This window comes from Choloepus didactylus, chromosome 3 (assembly GCF_015220235.1).
Source record: "Choloepus didactylus isolate mChoDid1 chromosome 3, mChoDid1.pri, whole genome shotgun sequence".
Classification (NCBI taxonomy): Eukaryota; Metazoa; Chordata; class Mammalia; order Pilosa; family Megalonychidae; genus Choloepus; species Choloepus didactylus.
In genome coordinates, this window is record NC_051309.1 from 75,413,565 (window position 1) to 75,429,069 (window position 15,505).

The 15,505-nt window shown below is 37.9% G+C and overlaps 1 protein-coding gene and 1 pseudogene across 3 annotated transcripts in view; both read left to right on the plus strand.

Annotated features, from left to right (window-relative positions):
- The window catches only part of MOB1B (MOB kinase activator 1B), a 144,014-nt gene that overhangs the window by 21,753 nt on the left and 106,756 nt on the right, over positions 1-15,505 (plus strand). The gene's annotated exons all lie outside the window — the stretch shown is intronic.
- On the plus strand, positions 10,375-11,053 carry LOC119529497 (annotated as a pseudogene).

Sequence of the window (15,505 nt, forward strand, 5' to 3'; positions counted from 1 at the left end):
GAGATGCTTTGAAGAATGCTTAGGAGCTGAGAGTGGAGCTGGAACCCAACCTGGGATTAGCAGACGCCAGCTACATGCCTTCCCAGCTAACAGAGGTTTTCTAGATTCCGTTGGCCTTCCTTCAGTGAAGGTATACTTGTACTGATGCCTTCATTTGGACATTTTCATGGCCTTCAGACTGTAACTTTGTAACTGAATAAACCCCCTTTATAAAAGCCAATCCATTTCTGGTATTTTGCATAATGACAGCATTAGCAAACCAGAACACCCTGTTAACATGGATAAGAATGTCCTGTCTTCCCTAGGAAACAGTTTCCTCATGATGCTGGGTACTGTGCTACATATTCAACAGCCAGCAACCCCTTGCCCCAGACAGCCACTTTATTGCTTTCCTATGGCATTCTGTAGGAGAGCTTGGTGAGCTGCCTTCTACACGCAGGACAAGTTCTAGGGGTGGCAAGTCTCTCAGGCCACTACCAGACAGATTGGGCCAGAAATATATGCTCCCAGTATGTACACAAGGGTTACTCTGCTCCCTCCAGAATTGGGAAGAGGGATCCACAGTGTAAGTGTTGGCTGGCTCCATACCAAGTCAGTGAGGGGTGGGTTAGGGGCCAGCCAGGGTTCCATATGATCTTACCACTTTTAAGTGGACTTTTTCTTGTCTTGATGCTTGCCCTGTTACTGCAGTAACAGGGAACTTTGAGAAAGATGTTTCCGCCAGATCTTGGAGTTTGTTTGCAGCTTCTATAGGCGTACAGAGCCCTAGAGCATCTCACTCTGCCATCTTGATCAGGGCACAAATTGCAGAGTTTTTGTACCTGTGCAGTTTCTGACATGTGGAAGCATGTGGTACGTTTCTTCAATTTTATATTTGAGTAGGAGGTATTGAAGCAAAACAGCTATGAATTAGTTCTTGAAAAGTATGAAAGAATGGCACTGTTAAGGAATGTCAAACTACACTATGTAGAGAACTTTTTTTAGCCATCCTTTTCTTCCCACAATTCAATTTTTGTTTTATACTAATTAACTATCTTAAGGCCATGTTTTATGACAAGTTTAATAAATTAAATGTATAGCTGTGCAATATGTTCAGTTTCAGTAGTATTTTTTTTTAAATTTTCATTTTATTGAGATATATTCACATACCATGCAGTCATACAAAACAAATTGTGCATTCGATTGTTCACAGTACCATTACATAGTTGTACATTCATCACCTAAATCAATCCCTGACACCTTCATTAGCACACACACAAAAATAACAAGAATAATAATTAAAGTGAAAAAGAGCAATTGAAGTAAAAAAGAACACTGGGTACCTTTGTCTGTTTGTTTCCTTCTCCTATTTTTCTACTCATCCATCCATAAACTAGACAAAGTGGAGTGTGGTCCTTATGGCTTTCCCAATCCCATTGTCACCCCTCATAAGCTACATTTTTATACAGTTGTCTTCGAGATTCATGGGTTCTGGGTCAGTAGTATTTTTAAAAATTTTATTTTGTGGCCCAAAGGCACATGGAAAGATGCTCAACATCACTAGCCATCAGGGAAATGCAAATCAAAATCACAGTGAAATACCATTTCACACCTGTTAAAATAGCTACTATTAAAAAAAAAAAAAACAGCAAATATCAAGTGTTGGAGAGGATGCAGAGAAATAGGAACACTCATTCATTGCTGGTGAATGTAAAATGGTGCAGCCACCATGGAAGAGTTTGGCAGTTCCTCAGAAAGCTAAGTGTAGAGTTACCATATGACCCGGCAATCCCACTGCTAGGTATATACCCAAAAAAATCAAAAGCAAGAACTGAACAGATATTTTCACACTGATGTTCATAGTGGCATTATTCATAGTTGCCAGAATTTCTAAGCAACCCAAGTGTCCATCAACTGATGAATGGATAAATCAAATGTGGTATATATGTACAATGGAATATTATTTCACTATAAACAGGAATGAAGTCCTGATTCATACAACAACACAGATGAACCTTGAAGACATCATGTTGGGTAAAATAAGACAGACACAAAAGGACAAATATTGTATGATCTCACTGATTTGAAAACTATTAGAATAAGTAAACTCATAGAGTTAGAATCTAGAATATGGGTGTTTCTTAGTTTGCTAAGCTGCTCAAAGCAGATACCTTGAAATGCATTGACTTTATTTATGGAAATATACTAGCTTACAAGTCTGCAGTTTTGAAGCCATGGAAATGTCCAAATCTATGCATCATCAAGATGATGCTCTCTTCCCGAAGACTGGCTACTGGCAATCTTGGACTCCTCTGTCACATGGCCAGGCTATGATGACGTGTATTTGTCTCTCCCTTCTTTTTCAGGTTTCTTTGCTTTCAGCTTCTTGCTTCCCTGGCTCTCTCTCTGTCTGAATTTCATTCCCTTATGAAGGACTCCAGTAAGAGGATTAAGAGCCTCCCTGGGCCATGCCTTAACTTAAGTAACATTATCAGAAGATCCAATTTACAATGGGTGCCCACCTACAGGAATAGTTTAGCTTTAAGAACATGATTTTCTGGGGTACATACAGTTCTAATCCACCACAATAGGTTACTAGGGGATGAGGTCAGGACAGGGAATGGGAAGTTAAAGCTTAAAATATACAGGGTTCCTATTTGGAATGATGGAAATGTTTTGGTAATGTTTGGTGGTGATGGTAGCCCAATGTTGTGAACGCAATTAACAGCTCTCTATATATATCTGAATATGATTAAAAGGGGAAATGTTAAATTGTGTTTATATTAACAAAATAAAAATTAAAAAACATCCGTGGAACTACATTGCATATATGGATAGCCCTAAGTTAAACCATGGGCTTAATAGTACAATTATAAAAATATGCCGTCATCAGTTGCAACGAATGTCCATACCAGTGCAAGGGAATGCTGTATTCTATGCATGATTGTTCTATAAACTCACAACTTCTCTAATAAAAGAAAATTTTATTTTGAAATATTTTCAAACTTACAAAAAAGTTGCAAAAAAATAGCACAAAAATCTACAACATATTTCTTACTCAGAGACCCTGTTCTAGTTTGCTAATGCTGCCGGAATGCAAAACACCAGAAATGGATTGGCTTTTATAAACGGGGGTTTATTTGGTTACACAGTTACAGTCTTAAGGCCATAAAGTGTCCAAGGTAACACATCAGCAATTGGATACCTTCACTGGAGGATGGCCAATGGTGTCTGGAAAACCTCTGTTAGCTGGGAAGGCACGTGGCTGGCATCTGCTCCAAAGTTCTGGTTTCAAAATGGCTTTCTCCCAGGATGTTCCTCTCTAGGCTGCAGTTCCTCAAAGATGTGACTCTTAGTTTCACTTGGGATATTTGTCCTCTCTCAGCTTCTCTGGAGCAAGAGTCTGCTTTGAACGGGAGTTTTCAAACTATCTCTCATCTGCAGCTCCTGTGCTTTCTTCAAAATGTCCCTCTTGGCTGTAGCTCCTCTTCAAAATGTCACTCTCAGCTGCACTGAGTTCCTTCTGTTTGTCAGTTCATTTATATGGCTCCACTGATCAAGTCCCACCCTAAATGGGTGGGGCCACACCACCATGGAAATTATCTCATCAGAGTTATCACCTACAGTTGGATGGGGCATATTTCCATGCAAACAACCTAATCCAAACATTCCAACTTAATCCCCACTAATATGTCTGCCCCACAAGATCGCATCAAAGAATATGGCTTTTTCTGGGGGACATAATACATTCAAACCAGCACAGACCCTGTTGAGTTTTATCAGTTGCTCCAATAATGTCATCCTCAGCAAAAGGATCAAGCCATGAACCATGTATTACATTCAGTTATTTGTCTGCAGCCCTCTCCAATCTGAAATATTTCCTTAGTTTTTCCTTGACTTTCATGACCATTACATTTTTGAGGATTATAGGTCAGTCATTTTGTAGAATGTCTCTCAGTTTGGGTTTGTCATTTTGATATTTAGAACCAGCTATACGTTTTGGACTGCATAGAAGTAGTGCATGTTTTTCTTACTGCATCTTATTAGGTATCACATAGTATCTATTTGTCCATTATTGGTGGTGTTAACTTTGATCCCTTGATTAAGGTGTCTATCAAGTTTCTCCACTCTAAAGGTGTTTTATCTTTTTTGTTTTCTTTGTAGTTAATATTTTGTGGGGAAGTATTTTGCATTTTCAGTGCATTTTCACCCTCTTATTTTACTGTCCATTGCTGTTGTCTGAATTTTTACTATGATGGTTGCCAAAGTTATTTCTAATTCTGGCATTTCTTCTACATATATTAATTGGAATTTTTACTATAATGAACAACTTATTCTTCTCCCCATTTATTAATTAATTTTTTATATCAGTTTGGACACATGGATTCTGATTTTACTCAATAAGTTATCATCCATAACTAATGATTTATTTTGGTGCTCAGATTCTCCCATGTTTGGCTACTGGGAGCCTGGTTGAGTTTCCTAGCTGCTAAAACCAATACCATATGATCTATTGGCTTAAACAACACAAATTTATTGGCTCACAGTTTTGAGGGTAGGAGGTGTCCAAGTTCAAGGTGTCAGCAAGGTAATGCTTTCTCCCAGAAGACTGTGACATACTGGATATTCCGGTTTGCTAATGCTGCTGGAATGCAAAACACCAGAAATGGATCAGCTTTTATAAAGAGTATTATTTGGTTACAAAGTTACAGTCTTAAGGCCATAAAGTGTCCAAGGTAAGTCATCAACAATTGGGTACCTTCACTGGAGGATGGCCAATGGAATCTGGAAAACCTCTGTTAGCTGGGAAGTCATGTGGCTGGTGTCTGCTTTAAGTTCTGGTTTCAAAATGGCTTTCTCCCAGGACGTTCCTCTCTAGGCTGCAGCTCCTCTAAAAGGTCACTCTTAGTTGCTCTTGGGGCGTTTTTGCTCTCAGCTTCTCCAGAGCAAAAGCCTGCTTTCAAAGGCTGTCTGCAAAATGTCTCTGTAAACTGCAGTTCCTCTCTCAGCTCTGGTGCATTCTTCAAAGTGTCCCTCTTGGCTGTAGCAAGCTTGCTCCTTCTGTTTGAACTTATATAGTGCTCTAGTAAACTAGTCAAGGCCCATGCTAAATGGGTGGGGCCACACCTCCATGGAAATTATCCAATGAAAGACCTTGCCCAGAGTTGAGTGATCACATCTCCACAGAAACATCCAATCAAAAGTCTCCAACCCAATCAACACCAATATGTTTCCTGCCCACACAACACTGCATCAAAGGTAATAGCATTTTGGGGGACATACTACATCCAACCCAGCACCCTGGGATTGGCTGCTGGTGATCCTTGGGATTCCTTAGCTTTCTGTCACATGGTAGCATCTTCTCCTTTCTCTTTTGTATTCTGTTGACTTCCAGCTTGTGGCTGCTCCCCATGGTTTTTCTCTAACTTTCACTCTGTGTATAAAGGACTCCAGTAATCTGGATTAAAGCCCAACCTGATTCAATTGGGCCACACCTTTACTGAAGAAATCTTGTTTACAGTGGGTCCACACCCACAAGAATACAGACCAAGACCAAGAACATGTCGAAACTAGGGTACACAAATCAGTCCACCAGAGAGCCTTATTCAGACGGGCTCCTGTGTTCCTTTGACTTGTATTCATCATTCTGTGGGCACTCCCTTATTTTCTGGCACAACATATGTTCCTGGATCATTTTATTTTATTTTATTTTATTTTATTTTTTCCTGGATCATTTTATACATTTCTTGTCCCAGTCCTGGAACCAACCATTTCTCTGAGGGCCTTGGTTCCACTCAGTGGAGAATGGTATTTAGAAACCAAAATCTGAGTGATAGGTATGCTTGTTACTTCAGATATGCCACTGCTCCCAGGCCCTTTCAGTGGACAGTGCTAGAAAATACATACCTACGCATATTTATATCTATGTATTTTCCTATTTGTATATATTGAATGATTTCACATTGATACTTGCAATTCCAGGCCAATAGCATAGGAGTTCATTCTAGTCTTTTCCCTTTCTGTATTTTTTGCTTCCTTCTTTGTGATAGAAAAAGCTGTCTACTATCACCCTGAATATACCCATTTGTTTACTCCAACGTGTATAGCCTTTCTCCTGATGCTGCCTGGCCACCGTCCTTGGGGCCTGGGCCCATCTGTTGTTGCCTACCATTACTGCCACAACTCTTCTTGGGGCATGTGTGGGTCTCTGCTGCAGCCATTTTAGCAGTGAAAGCAGTCTGAGACTCCATTGTGAATGGTATGTGTATGACACTAATCTATGGTATACTTTTAGGCCATTAAACATTAATGTATATTTTTTCTGTGAATCCTGTGTTTAGGACCAATATCTCAGAGATTTTGGGAGGATTAGAGATTTGAATGTAAAGGTCTAACAGTGCCTGGCTTTATTAAATGGTAGTTATGTGCATTAGTGATGTCTAGGTCATTATAAGTATCTCATCAGTCCAATTATTTGCTAGTAACATTAGTTGATTTTGTAAACATATTCACCATTTCTGATCACCTCAGTCATAGATTTATATATGTATCAGTGCGACTTTTGATTTTTTTAAGTTAGAAACTAAAAGCAGGAGTTTGAAGGTAAATAAACATTTGGATAGTAGTGCGTATACCTCATACCCAAGCAGCTTTATTATTGTTTATAATGGAAATTTTGAATTATCTTTCATTTTATTTTTGTTTTACCTTTGTGCCTAAGTCCTTTTGTACTCAAATTGAAATCTGATGAGGTTGGGTTAGTAGTCATAGTTCTGAGTACTGGAGTTGGATATTGGAAGGAATATTTTTTGTGTAAGTGTTCCTTCGTGGAATTAGATAATGGTAAAATAACCTAAATACTTTCTTAGCATTCAGCATAAACATAGGGTAATTAAATAGAAAGAATGGTGGGGGGAGTATTACATGGTAGCTATTGTGTTTGCTAGTACCTTGTAACATTAGATTTAACTACTGAAATAGCCCTTGGTTTAATAACTCCCTGTGGTTATAATTTTTTGCTCAGATATGCCTGGTTCCATTCTCTCTAACCTTCAGCACACTCTGCCAAGTATTCAACCGGCTTTCTTATCTTAACTTCTAGAAATTATGTTTTTGACTGTGAGTCAGTGAACAACAAACCGAATTGTCAAAACTGAGGACTTTCAACTTGAGCACAGCAGTGTTTTAAGGATTGATGCTTGTGTCTCTGATCTTACTGTTAAAGATTCCCAAAAGGGAGGGGTCTTATCAGTTAAACTGTTTAACCCTTTAATCAATCATTTGCCAACCATGTCAGTTTTGAATTTGGGAAATGGCAAGCTATTGAGTACTGACATTAAAAAAAACACACCCATGTATCTAAGTACAGTTCTAAATGAATGGACATTTTTATCTTTCACTGAAGTGGGAAGGTATTTGTAAGGTGTTGGGACTGTAATCTAGTGATAACTATAGTTGCTACAGATCCTTTTTTTTAAAATGTCATTGAACATTAAAAAAAAAAATCACTATCATTTTATATTATATTATGGGGAAGAAAGGCCGCTCTAGGCCCTCTGGTGACAGACCGGTTCCCCCCCAGGACTGAGGGGATCAGTATCTCTCTATAACTGTAACCTCTAAGATGTCAGCCTCAGACCCTTAAAGTGTGGCGTTTGGGGGCTCACCATTGCATTAGTTAGAAATGCAAATTTCAGGCCACAATCCTTGAATTAGAATCTATTTTTAGTAAGATCCCTAGGTGATTTGAAAGCACACTGAAGTTTGAGAAGCTTTAGACAACAGCAAATGAATGCCTGTTCATAGAGTTAAATGATTCAAAATAAGGTGAAGGAGAAAAATCCTTGGGATTCAATATAATACCACTCTGTCCTTGAGAGACTCCACAAAACCCTCAAAGGGTCCCCTTGTTGTCTTTGCAGTGCATAGCATCTAGTAATTATTTAATTAATTATAATTATCATTTAAGATTTTTCCCCTTCTGGACTGTAAGTTCTGCGAGGGTTTGTTCACCAGTTTACATGTCAGTACCTTGTTTGGCAAATATGTTTCTAATAATTTTTATTTTTGATTGACTACTGGTTGTCATGGAGAGAACAATGGCCTTGGAGTGAGGAGACCTGGGTCTCCTCAGAGTCTTCATTCTGTCCCTAGCCATGTGTCCTTGGGCAGATCCCTTAATTTCTTAGCCTCTGTTTCCTGTCTGCTGTGGGAAAAGGACTACCTATTCCATTGGGTTAATGTGAGAACTGAATGAGAGAATGTATTTGAAAGCTTTTCATAAATGAGAGTCCAGTATGAATATTATCATTATCCTTTTTCATGAAATTGCCAAGCACTGTATATAAACTCTTTCCTCATTCCAATTTTGTGTAGCTGTCTTAGAAATGCATGGCCATATTGCATAATGCAATATACAGTGTTTGGACACTCCCATGTGTAAAGCAAAGTGTTAGGTGCTGGATGGAGGAGGACAAAGGTGGGGGCTCAGAAATGAATACAATCCATTGCTCTGCCCTCAAGAATCTTTAAATTGAAGACCAATATGTTACATGGAGATTATTGCTAATAGTTGTTTTTAATTCATTGGTTCCAATTCCACTGGCTTATGATAGTTAAAGATGATTGATGCTGCATTGAGTATACAAACTTCTTTAAGTATAGGTGTGGAAGTAGTTGCAGTCAGTATTTGTAAAAGCTAAAAGATGTGTATAGTATGTCCATGTACTCACAAACAGCAGAAATTTTGCCAATTTGTGCTTCTGTAATTTTAAGCAGAATCCATCCCTGTTGGGTGGTTTGAGGGGCCTGCCTTGCTTAATCTTGGCACTGCTGCCACTGCTGCTGTATTCTAACTCTGCTTTTTTTAATAGGGAAAAGAAGTGGTTGGAATCCTTTGACCCACCCCCTTCCTGCAGTAGCTGCAGAAGTGGCTGGCAAACCCCAAGGCATAGAAAGGCTTTATGATCTGGTATTTGCTAACCACTCTGGCCTCATCTGTGCCTTCCCACCTTGCCCTGCTCCACAATGCTCAGCTGTTGTATTTGCATTTCTTTCAAAATACATTTTCTCCCTTGCCTCCCTGTCTGTGTAAATGCCATTCTTGTTATTTTGGCTGGACTGCCTTTCGCCTCCTCACCTCCATTCTTCTAACTCCTCCCTGACCAGTACCTTCCTAAATTTGTTAGATACCATTTTAGTGCCCTCCATAGTCCTTATCATCAAGATAATGTATTTGTCAATTTTCAGGTCTTTTTTTCCCCATTAGACTGTGAACTCCTTGAAGATGGGACAATTTCCAAAACTATTTTTATTTCTCTACCAACTACTGTAGTGCTTAGTACATAATACATACTTAGTAACAAAAAATGTTTTTTGTTTTTTTGAACAAATCAGTGACGTTTTCCAATATTTTAGTAGTGGGAGGTAGGAGTATGAGTAAATTCCCTCATTCTGCTCTAAATTTTTCCTTCTGAAGACTTCAGGGAAAATATAAATAGGCGGCTACTGTGCACAGAAAAGTTTGGAACACTATTGAGTTTTTATCTTACAGTTTTGAAGAAACTTTTGTCTTAACCTTTGTTCTAGTTTGCTAATGCTGCAGAATGCAAAACACCAGAGATGGATTGGCTTTTATAAAAAGGGGGTTTATTTGGCTACACAGTTACAGTCTTAAGGCCATAAAGTGTCCAAGGTAACGCATCAGTAATCAGGTACCTTCACTGGAGGATGGCCAATGGTGTCTGGAAAACCTCTGTTAGCTGGGAAGGCACGTGGCTGGCGTCTGCTCCAAAGTTCTGGTTTTAAAATGGCTTTCTCCCAGGACGTTCCTCTCTAGCAAGCTTGCTCCTCTTCAAAACATCACTCACAGCTGCACTGAGTTCTGTCTCTTTGAGTCAGCTCATTTATATGGCTCCACTGATCAAGACCCACCCTGAATGGGTGGGGCCATGCCTCCATGGGAATATCTCATCAGAGTCATCACCCACAGCTGGGTGGGGCACATTCCAAGCAGATCTAATCAGCACCAAAATGTCTGCCCCACAAGACTACCTCAAAGATAATGGCGTTTGGGGGACACAATACATTCAAACTGGCACAACCTTCTTTCAAGGATTAGCATGTATGCAAGGCATACTATTTTACCTGCTGATGTGCCCTGTAAATTGTGTTCCTAACATCAGTGAGTGTGACTGCCTATATACCTGGATTGCCACACACCATTCCACCATTAAGCAAAACAATCATGAAAGCTTGGTTTTTATATCAATGCCAAATAAACAAGTTTTTAGTAAAATTCTTCTAAAAGACTTTCTTTCCCCTTAATGACATAGTAAGAGTGCTTGCATCCTTTGGCATCAGTCTTTTTCTTCTTGTGTTTTAAAAGGGGAAAATAGCATATTTTAAGTTAAAATTTAGAATGGAGCTTTTTTGTTAATAAATGAAAAACCAAAACAAACAAAAAAACAGTCAGGTAAGAAGTAATAGTAGAATTTGGTCTTCCCTGCCACGGGCCTCATCCTGCTTCTTTGGTTCGGTTCTCTGCTCTCTCTTTGGCTCCTGTTTTCCTTCTTTGCACTGCCATGCCTTGCTCTGAAGACACCCCTGCCGTCTCCCCCAGCAAGCACGCCCGGTCCATGGAGAAGGGGGGCATGCATATCTGCTTTGCCCGGCTTTCGGAGCATGCCACAGCCCCAACCAAGGGGTCCGCACAGGCCACAGGCTATGACCTGTACAGTGCCTATGATTATACCACCCATGGGGAAAGCCCTTGTGAAATCAGACATTCAGATAGCCCTTCCTTCTGGATGTTATTGAAGAGTAGCTCCACTTTCTGGCTTGGCTGCAAAACATTTCATAGATGTAGGAGCTGGTGTCATAGATGAAGACTATAGAGGAAATGTTGGTGTTGTGTTATTTAATTTTGGCACAGAAAAGTTTGAAGTGAAAAAGGGTGATAGAATTGCACAGCTGATTTATGAAGGCATTTTTTTATCCAGAAATAGAGGAAGTTCAAGCTTTGGAAGTCACTGAAAGGGGTTCATGAGGTTTTGGTTCCACTGGAAAAAATTAAAATTTATGCCAAGAATAGAAAACATACTTTTATCCCTTAAAATCACTTTTACTTAAAATGTTTTGGTGTTTGTGCTCCTGTAAACTTAATAGCCTTAACCTCTAAAAAAAAAAATGTAGTTTTCTTAAGATCAAGGAAATCTCTGGTGGGATTACATAGAAACTTTCTTGTGTTTTTCTGCTAATCGATTATTGTATGTAAATCTGCTTTGGTGCCCTGAAACAAGCAGTTTCTTTCAGTTCTTTTTATGTATAAATGTGTGTCTACTGGAAAATGTATATTATTTAATTCAATAAATGCTACTGCTTTGGCAACTTATTTTGCTTTAATTGCTTTATGAACCATAAACAGTGTCTTTTATTCAGTAAACTCGAGTGCTTTCAAAAATACAAATTATTGCATATACTGAACTAAAAGATGAAAAGGAGAGGTTAAAGTTAAAAAAAAAGAAGTAATGGTATTTTTAAAAAAAAGTATTGGTAGAATATCATGTAAAAGTCCTTTGTTTATAAATGCATTTTATCTTCACAGGGTGAATTTTTTAAATATTTATAACTTAATAGGAAATTTGTTTTTCTCCCAGATCAGCATGTTTATAGTCTGTAAAGAGGATTTTACATAGTGAGATATTTTACTCAAATTTGGTTCCTTGTTTCTTAGCTATCTTTCAATACTTGAATGTAGATAATAAACTGAAATTTAATGCAAATAATAGATGCTTGGAAGGCAGAAGGCATACTTGGAGCTATGAAAATGTCTTGTATGGATTGTGAACGTAGAATTAAAGCTGTTTACCTGTTATTCTAATGGATTTATTCCTTTTCTAGTCTTGATGGTCAGAGTTCTGCTAGGATTTTTTCCTTTTTGGATTATTTCAGGGTGGAGAGTTTTTTCTTTTGGTAAATTTCACCCTCCAAATTATGAGTAAATAGTAGTGTCCAATTGCTGGTACATGTGACATATAATACTTTTATGATTATTTACAAGTTGGACTATTATAAGTTGAGTAGTTATATGTTATGACAACTCAGGATTTTCTTTACCATTTTATCAGTAAAATCTTTATATAATTGTATCTGTGAAACCCTATGACAGTTCTGATACTTAAGTTTCTCTTAATTTAATGGTGGGGCAAGGTGAGGGGTCATAGAAGAGAATATTCACCTTTAGTCTATGTATTTTTTCTTTTTTCTCTGCTTAATAATGTAAGTTACTCCTTGGGTTTCTTTGATGGTTTTCACTCATTTGTGTTATCCTTTCTTTGATTTAAATGGCCAGTGTATGCTCAAGGAATTAATTGCTTTACACTTTAAAATTTTTATTTTTTGAGGTATGATTTATAAATAGTGGAACGTTCAGATTAAGTCTATAGTTTGATTCATTTTGACAAATGTATACATTCTTGTAACCCACACCCCTTTCAAGACCTAGACCATTTCCATTACTCCAAAAATTACTTCAACTTTTAATTAAAACCAGGGGACATTCCTTCTCGGTCTTTGAATTTATACTACATCCTCACACTTCTACCTCACTTCACACATTTCTAGGGATTCTGTTAGCAAAATGAGTAGCTCAGTTTTTATGGAGGAGGAACAAGTAGTCTACCACTTCCTGCTGTTTGCACATGATGCTAATTTTCAATTATGGTGATCCTTTAGATGAGCAAAACACTGGGATGACACCTACTGGGTCATTAAAGAGATTAGCTCACGTCAGTTCTTATACCTGTTGTGTTACTGGTCCATATTTGTGGGCAAATGCTGGTCTATAGGAATTGTAGACAAATCTTTTTCCTCCTGTTAACTTGAGATGTGTATCTGACGTAAAGGTTGTGCCATTACTGCCAAGGCTGCAGACTTGATCTTTTATTGTACCTTTGTAATGGGCCGTGTTTTAGGATTAAGTGCCAGAGGAAATTCTGTTCCTTTACTTTGAAAAAAAAAATTATAAGGAATCAGTGTCCTTTTACTACAAGGACATACAATTGGTTTTTAAAGTATGGCTAAATTACTTTAAACTGTGGGAGGAAACTATAGCCTATTTAGTTATTAGAACTATGGGAGTAGGCTTTCTTAGCATTGCTGAGAGGCTTTGCTTTTGGTTGACCTGTTTTCATCCAAGGTTTATGTAGGACAGGACTGTAAAGGATCTAAGTGAAAATGAGATTTTGGTGTTAGAATTAGCAAATATTCCCAGTCTATCTGTTACTTCCCTTGCTCCAAGTAAAATCTTAGATTTATTTTATTGAATGAAGATGATAGAACTTTCCTTTTCATTAATATTAGATGCAGCTGCTCCTTGCAATAAGAACAAGATTTTTCTTCCCCTTCAATATCATCATTATTTAAGTTAGAACATTTATTAGGCATCTGTTATATTCCATGTTCTATGCTAGGTACTAGGGATTCAAGGATGACTAAGAGGTGATCCATATCCTTGAGTAACTTACAATCTAGTGAGAGAGAAAAATGTAAACAAATAAGCATGAGGAAATGATGCTTTAAACTGATCCTTTATAGGTTAGTAGGAGTGTGGCAGGGGGACAAAGCAAGATTGGGCATTTTATTTATACATTCACATATGCATATATGTATAGACTTTCATTCATTGAACATTTTAAAGCTGTCACTTCCTATACTGAGCATTTGCTGTATGACAGCTTCCCTGGAAAACTAAGATGCTTTAATGTATTTGCTTATTTATTGTCATTAATAGTCCCGCAAAATTGGTGATATTATCCCTATTTTTTTAGTTGTAAGTTTAGGGCAGTTGTATAATTTGCCCAGTATTTGACAGTAAGTTACAAAGACAGTGTCTGAATTTGGGCCGTCCTCACTCCAAATTCTTTTTTCTTTCCTCTACTACATGCCAGATACTGCATAAGGCAGTGGAATTACCAAAATGAAGAATATACAGCCTCTCATCTTGAGCAATTTAAAAGAGAACAGACACAAATATATGCAGTAAGGTGTTAAAGGTGTTTTAAACTACAATGAGACACAAGAAGGGAATGGATAGTTTTCCATGGAAGTTTAGGAAAAGTTTTACAAAAGAAATGATATTTAAGCTTCCTAGATGTTTCTTCAGTGAAACTTCTGCCAACTTAGTCACCAGACTGATGTTCATTCTAAGCTCTGAATATGAAACTTTTGGTTTCTTCCTTAAACAGTCCAGCATATTATATAAGATTCTGAAAATAGAGTTGCTGCTCTTGTATGGAAATCACCCAGACAGATGACTATGGGCATTTCCTGAAATCTCCTGTGGTTTTTGGGCAAAGGAAGCAGTGGCCTATATACAACTCAGTCTCAGAGGGTGATCAGAGATGAGTGATGAAACTTTAGTTTCTTCATCTATAGCTGAGCTAATGCCACAGATAATTCTACAGATGTGGAAACTAATTGGCCTTTGCTTTTGAAGGGTGAGATTATAAAAGTTTATGGGGTATTAACTAAATACTGACTTGACCAACTTTTCACCCATTCTTTGTGAAATCACTGAGTTATACTTTATAAAACTGAAGTGTAATGAACATCCTTTAAATTGAGAGTCAGCCCATTAGCAATTTAAGGTACAAGTGCAGTGTTTCCCAATGTATGTGAAACAGCAGGATGTTAATATGTGGGGAACAAGTTTCTGTGATGAAAGATGTTTTGGAAACCCCAGGCTAAAACCATAAACAGTTTTTTTTTTTTTTTTTTTTTTTTAACTGTAGGACTTATAGCTTATTCAATCTATTGTTATTGTTTCAGTAATATATTATTGCACCTTTTGGCACTATGCTAACCATCTGAGGATATAAAGATGATTTATTATCTTCAGCCTGATCTTTCCTCTGAGCCTGATCTTTCATCTTGTATATACAACTGCCTTCGTAACATATCTGTTTGGATATCTAATAGGGACCTCAAGTTAGTATGACCAAAATAGTACTGATCTTCTCCCCAAACCTATCTTAATAAATGGCCCACTTTCTACCTGGTTGAGGCTTGAAAACCTAGGAGTCATCCTTGATTTCTCTTTATTTCACCACCCTCCTCAAATCACTAAATCCAGTAGTGAGTCCTATTGGTTCTACCAACAAATATCTGGAATCTTTCCCTTCTCTCCATCGCCACTAGTCCAAGCTACATTTTCTCTTCTTTGTAGTAGCTTCCTAACCAGTTTCCCTGATTCCACTTTTATGCCCCTCTCAGTCCTTTCTCTGCATGGCAACTAGAATAGTCTTTTTTAAAACCTTAAACCAGATCATGTCACTACTTCTGTTTAAAAAAACAAAATAAACCAAATTCCACTGGTTTTCCATCTACACTCAAACTGATAATCTAAATGCCTTACCTTGGCCTCTAAAATCTAGCTAGTGTGTTCCTATCAGCGTTTCTGATTTCATCTCGTACCACTATTCCCATCATTTATGATGCCTTAGCCAAAATTGCCTTTTTTCCCCAT